A 6,030-nucleotide genomic window follows, 5' to 3' on the forward strand; every position below is an offset into this window, starting at 1 on the left:
GCAATAATTTTCCTAAATTTAGTACTCTCAACAATGATAGCTAATGCCTTCCTAACACAGATTTTAATGTTTTCAGGATTTGCTAAATTCATAATACAGTCATTACCTTTCTTTATACTGTTTGTATTCTGGATTCATAGCCATTTGTCAATCCACAGTGGTCATTGTGTTTTTAAAATAAACTGTGTAATAGTTCTTACACCTTGTTGGAGCTGCTACAAAAGAAAGGTGCCCCTTCCCCTTTTTTGTAGGTAAGCGATTAAAAATTGAAATCAGTCTAAATAATTAAGTTTTGTAAATTCGGAGGCTAAAACATTTTAGGGGCTTCACAGTATTTAGTCCTAATTAAATGCCTCTCTTTATTCCATGACCTGGTTTTATAACTTAATTTTTATTTTGCAATTGTATAAATTAGTAATGAGTCCCAGTCCTGGATCTGTAGTGTACTGACCTAATGACCTAATATCCTCTCAGTGTGGACCTGTAAGGAGATACTATGGTGCCGTATATTGTGCTTTTTAGGCTGCTTTCAGCTGTTGATTAGCATTTACCAGTGAGGGTCATTTTGGCTCCAGTTATTTATGTATTAATAGCCTGTGAATATTGCAGTCCTTTTTAGATTGTATTGGTCTAAATATGCATTCTGCAGTGAACCTGTTAAGCTGTTCACATGTATAGACTATTGAAATACTGTACATGTACACATCTGACCGTTGACATTTTGTACTTTTTTCTAAATCCAATATTTCACAATAAAAACTCATCAAAAACTTTGTATTGGTTTCTTGTTGCTGCAGTAACATCTTTCCACAGATTTAGTGGCTTAAAACAGCACAAATCAGTTCTCCTACAGTTCTGGAGGCCCGAAGCCCCAAATCAGTCTGACAGGTGAAGTCAAGCTGTGGTCTGGGCTGCTTCTTTCCTGAGGCTCCAGGGGAGTAACTGTCTTCTTGGCTCTTCCAGGTTCTGGAATGCATTCCTTACATTCTGTGGTTCTTTGCCACTTGCTCCATCTTCACAGTCAAACTATAGCATCTTCAAGTCTCTGCCTCTGTGGTCATAAATCTCTTGGTCAGTGTCTCCTTCCTGCTTATTAGGACCTTTACAAGGATGAGGATGTTGTCGGGAGCTCATGGATGATCAGGACAGTCTCCCTGTCTCAAGTCTTTAACTAAATCCACATATTCCCTTTTATCATGTAAGGGAACATAGTGTTTATATATTTATATGTTCTAGGGATTAGCACTTGGACATCTTGAGGCAACATTATTGAGGCTGCCATAAATTTCTACAGTTTTCCGAGTACAAGACTCTAAAACAATGGATTTGAGAGCATTGACGCAGGCCAAATGTAATTTTCCTACCTGTTAAGACTGCTTTTGTGAAATACTTTCCTGAAAAAATTTTGTAAATTTTTCTTGTGCTATTTCAAAGCAACAATAGATGCATCAAGCTATATGTAGTTAAGACTTTGCAAGTGTTGGAATGTGACTAGAACCATGCTAGATGATAGAATGAGAGTTATGATAGAATAAGAGTTGAAGATTATGACTTCTTAATGTATAGCCTGTGTGTGAGAGATTCGCTCAGTAGTGTCCAACTCTGCGACCCTTTGGGCTGTAGCCCGCCAGGCTCCTCTGATTCTCCAGTCAAGAATACTGAAGTGGGTAACCATTCCCTTCTCCAGAATTTATAGCCTAGTTGGGGAGATAATATACATGAAAAAATAGCTAGAACTTAACTTCAGTATTAAAAAAGGCAATGGAAGCTAACAGCTTTTAGTGCAAGCATTCCCAGAACTGGGCAAGGTTAGTCTGTATCATTGTTTTCTCGAACCTGAGCATGTGTCAGTCAGGGACGGGGTGGTGGGGCTCGTTGAAGCCTGTGCTGCTGGGCCTCAGCCAGATCCTTGAGTCCATACCTCTGGGATGGGGCCCAGAGAGACATTTCAGACTCAGGTAAGCCTGATTCCTCTGACGCAGAGCCCACACCTTAAGAATGAGCAATTAAAAAAAAAAAAAAGCATGAGGTTTAAGGGACATTGAGTGGAAGTCATATTGAGAATTGGAGAATAAACTTGGAAGAGTTTTTGGAGATGCATTTTAAAAGAAGTTTGGGTAGAGTCTCCATAGAAGGAAGAGATACGAGACCAGAATCATTTTTTTCCAACTGCTTTATTGTATAGCCAAAGAAACAGAGCAGGCAAGGGCAAAAATGACTCAAGTATTGAGTTTTATTAATGTCCTGACATTTTCTAAAAAGCATTTGAGGTCACTTGGTTTAAGTGACTTGTACCTAGCCAGTTTGCCACAGTTAAAATCAGTTTTAGGGAGAAATGTGTATAGTCGTATCAGACAGAGTTAGAGGATAGGGAGGAAAGTCAATTGGATGCAACAAGCTTGTGGGCAGAGAAAAATCTCCATTCTCAGCAATGACGACATATAAGGAACAGAATTTGTTTTTTTAATTGACAAGGAAATGGTAGATGATTCAAGCCATGTTTCTTCTCTCATGTTTAATGTAATAGGGTTGTATTTGGAATATGTAGTGCTAGTCACCACTTTTCACGAAACACATAGTATGAAAAGTTACATGATTAGAGGGTTGAAAACGATTGATTGACTTGTTTCCAAAATAGAGGCAAGACCCACAACCCTATAGAAAACAAGGCCAGAGAAATGAATAGACAGTTCATAGAAAAAATGCACACGGTTCTTAACCTTGTGGAAAGATACTCAACCTCACTTATAGTAAGAAAAATGAAAAAAGTACATGGAGGGACTTCCTTGGTGGCCAGTGGCTAAGATTCCATGCTCCCAATGCAGGTGGCCCGGGTTTGATAACTAGTCAGAAGGTTATGGACTCACCATTCCTTACCTATACGTGTGTGTGTGTGTTCAGTCCCTCAGTCATATCTGATCTTAGCGACCCCATGGACTGTAGCCCACCAGGCTCCTTTGTCCATGGGATTCTCCAGGCAGGAATACTGGAGTAGGTTGCCATTTCCTTCTCCAAGGGATCAAACCTGCATCTCTTGCGGCTCCTGCATTGGCAGGCAGCTTCTTTGCCATTTTGCCACCTGGGAATAGGTTTGCAGTATTCCAAATCTGACAAAGTATTTGTTGAAAAGCTTTTGGGGAAATACTTTGCTACATTCCTATTTGTCATTGCAGAGCAGTCACTATGGAAGTATATTTCAATAACCAGCAAAATTACATATGCAACTGTGCTTTGACTTAGCAATCCAATTTCTAAAAATCTATCTCAAAACACGTATTTGTTTTTGAATATATAATATATAGTCATACATATATTTCAAGAGATTGATTAAAAAACTGTAGTATGTCCATGTAATGAACATACCATATACGTTATATATATACATAAATATGTGACGTAGCCAGAAAAATAGCTATTTCTCTAGAAGCTATTTCTCTCAATTAATTGAGAGAAGCAAACTAGAGGAAAGTATGTTAAAAGCAAGTTACTATTTAAGAAGGATAGGGCTCTACACATGCACACACACACTCTTGTACACATACAAATATCTGCTTATATGTTTTTAAAACCAAAGGTTTAACTATGATTTTTAAAAAATGATTATCAATAAGGGACAGGTGTAGGAATAGGCTGGAAGGGACAATACAATGTTGGAAGCTGGAATTCTTTGATTATACTATGTTTTGTTGATTTGACTTTGAAGTCATTTAAGTATTTTTACAACATTATAAAACAATAAAAACGTAGGTGAAACAAATGTACCCAAATATATAGCCAGTTGCTGCCAAAACCACCTAGATAACTATAATAATTGCTATAAATGCAGTAATTTGTATCTCCCTAGTGGGGCGTGTCCTAAAGTAAAAAAAGAACTCCAAAATCATCTTAGACTCTTGACAATCCTATTGTTGGTGACAGTGTCAGCATTCTGAGATTATTGTGTGGGATTAAAACGTTGTGGAATAAGGCAGGGGAATAATGCGATTTTCTAATTCCATTATTCCTTTCATTGTTTAGGATTCTTGGCTAAAGAAAAAGGAAATATAAATATAAGTTTAATCTTGTTTTTAATTAGAATTATCAGCATAAACTCCAGTTACTTTAAGAAGAAATAGACTTATTCAGTAAAAAAAGTATAAAATGAGCCTGCAAATCTTGTCAGGTCAGATAGCAAGGAAACTATCAAGGACAATTTAGTGGACTCTCAAAAGACTCATGAGCCAGGCAGAAGATAGCACAATTTCAACATCGATATAGAAAATAATATCTGTAGTGGTTGGAAACACTATGTTTAAAACACAAGAACCCAAATGAGACTAAATGAAGAGACAAACACACGGTACAGTAACCGAAGCACCAGTTGCTCACCATTGGAGGACGCTGGCAAGCTAGCTCATCATTTTGAAAAATTGTAAATAAACAGAAAGTAATTCAGTTTATTTCCTATGGTTCCCATACAAACTCCCATACCTCTGGGTATGCACACAGTAAATGAGGGACACTTTTTCTTTAAAAAAAAAAAACAAGTTCCACTTAATGAGTGAAAAGGGAATGATGGAATTGCAATATCGTTTTGCACCTTCCAAAGAATTAATGAAGATAATAAACATTGGTCATGCTATTGGTGAGCTGCTTAAAATACACAGAGATGCTTTCTTTGCATCACATGCTTTCTGAGGGAGGCGCGTACTACTGTCCATAGAGTCATTTTGCCAAAAAGAATCAAACCTAAATCTGATCGACCATCTACCAATTTACAGGAAAGAGAACAACGTATATTGTTGAATGACACCAAAGGGATGGTACTGGCACAATTATTTCTTCAGTAGTTTATAAGGAGAAAAAAAATGATGGAGGGAAGTTGAAGGGGAAACATACAAGGTGAGAGGTACTAAGAAGGCATCAACCAATCACAATGGGTGGACCTGATCTTTAGATCTTAAAGAAACAAAAATTGAAAAAAAAGTTTGTAACATTTATGACACAATTGGAAATTTGAATACTGACTGGTTATTTAATAGCAGACTGCAAGGAGATCCAACCAGTCCATTCTAAAGGAGAGCAATCCTGGGTGTTCATTGGAAGGACTGATGCTAAAGCTGAAACTCCAATACTTTGGCCACCTCATGCGACGAGTTGACTCACTGGAAAAGACTCTGATGCTGGGTGGAATTGGGGGTGGGAGGAGACGGGGACGACAGAGAATGAGATGGCTGGATGGCATCACCGACTCGATGGACATGAGTTTGAGTGAACTCTGGGAGTTGGTGATGGACAGGGAGGCCTGGCGTGCTGTGATTCATGGGGTCGCAAGGAGTCAGATACGACTGAGCGACTGAACTGAACTGAAGGAATTATGTTTACTTTTTAGGCTTTATTGCAGCTATGTTTAAGACACCTACTAAAATACAGTGAAATGACATGTTTGGTATTTGATTCAGAACAATATAGGGAGGGAGATGGATGGTAATATAAATGAAACAGAATTGACTGTAGTTGATAATTATCAGAAATGAGCAATTGGTGTATGGCAGTTTATTATACTCTTCAGTTCAATTTTAGTATGTTATTTTTTATTAAAAATAATACCACCACTGCTACCACCACTATCGATTCTGCTGAATTATGCCTCACCTTAAACAATGCACCTTCATTGAAAAAATCAAGGACAATACCAAAAAAAGAGTTCAGTTCAGTCGCTCAGTCGTGTCCAACTCTCCGCGACCCCATGAATCACAGCACGCCAGGCCTCCCTGTCCACCAACTCCCGGAGTTCACTCAAACTCATGTCCATCGAGTCGGTGATGCCATCCAGCCATCTCATTCTCTGTCGTCCCCGTCTCCTCCCACCCCCAATTCCACCCAGCATCAGACTCTTCTCCAGTGAGTCAACTCGTCGCATGAGGTGGCCAAAGTATTGGAGTTTCAGCTTTAGCATCAGTCCTTCCAATGAACACCCAGGATTGCTCTCCTTTAGAATGGACTGGTTGGATCTCCTTGCAGTCCAAGGGACTCTCAAGAGTCTTCTCC

The sequence above is a fragment of the Moschus berezovskii genome, chromosome 14 (assembly GCF_049115385.1).
Source record: "Moschus berezovskii isolate FMDL1 chromosome 14, NW_MosBer_1.0, whole genome shotgun sequence".
Classification (NCBI taxonomy): Eukaryota; Metazoa; Chordata; class Mammalia; order Artiodactyla; family Moschidae; genus Moschus; species Moschus berezovskii.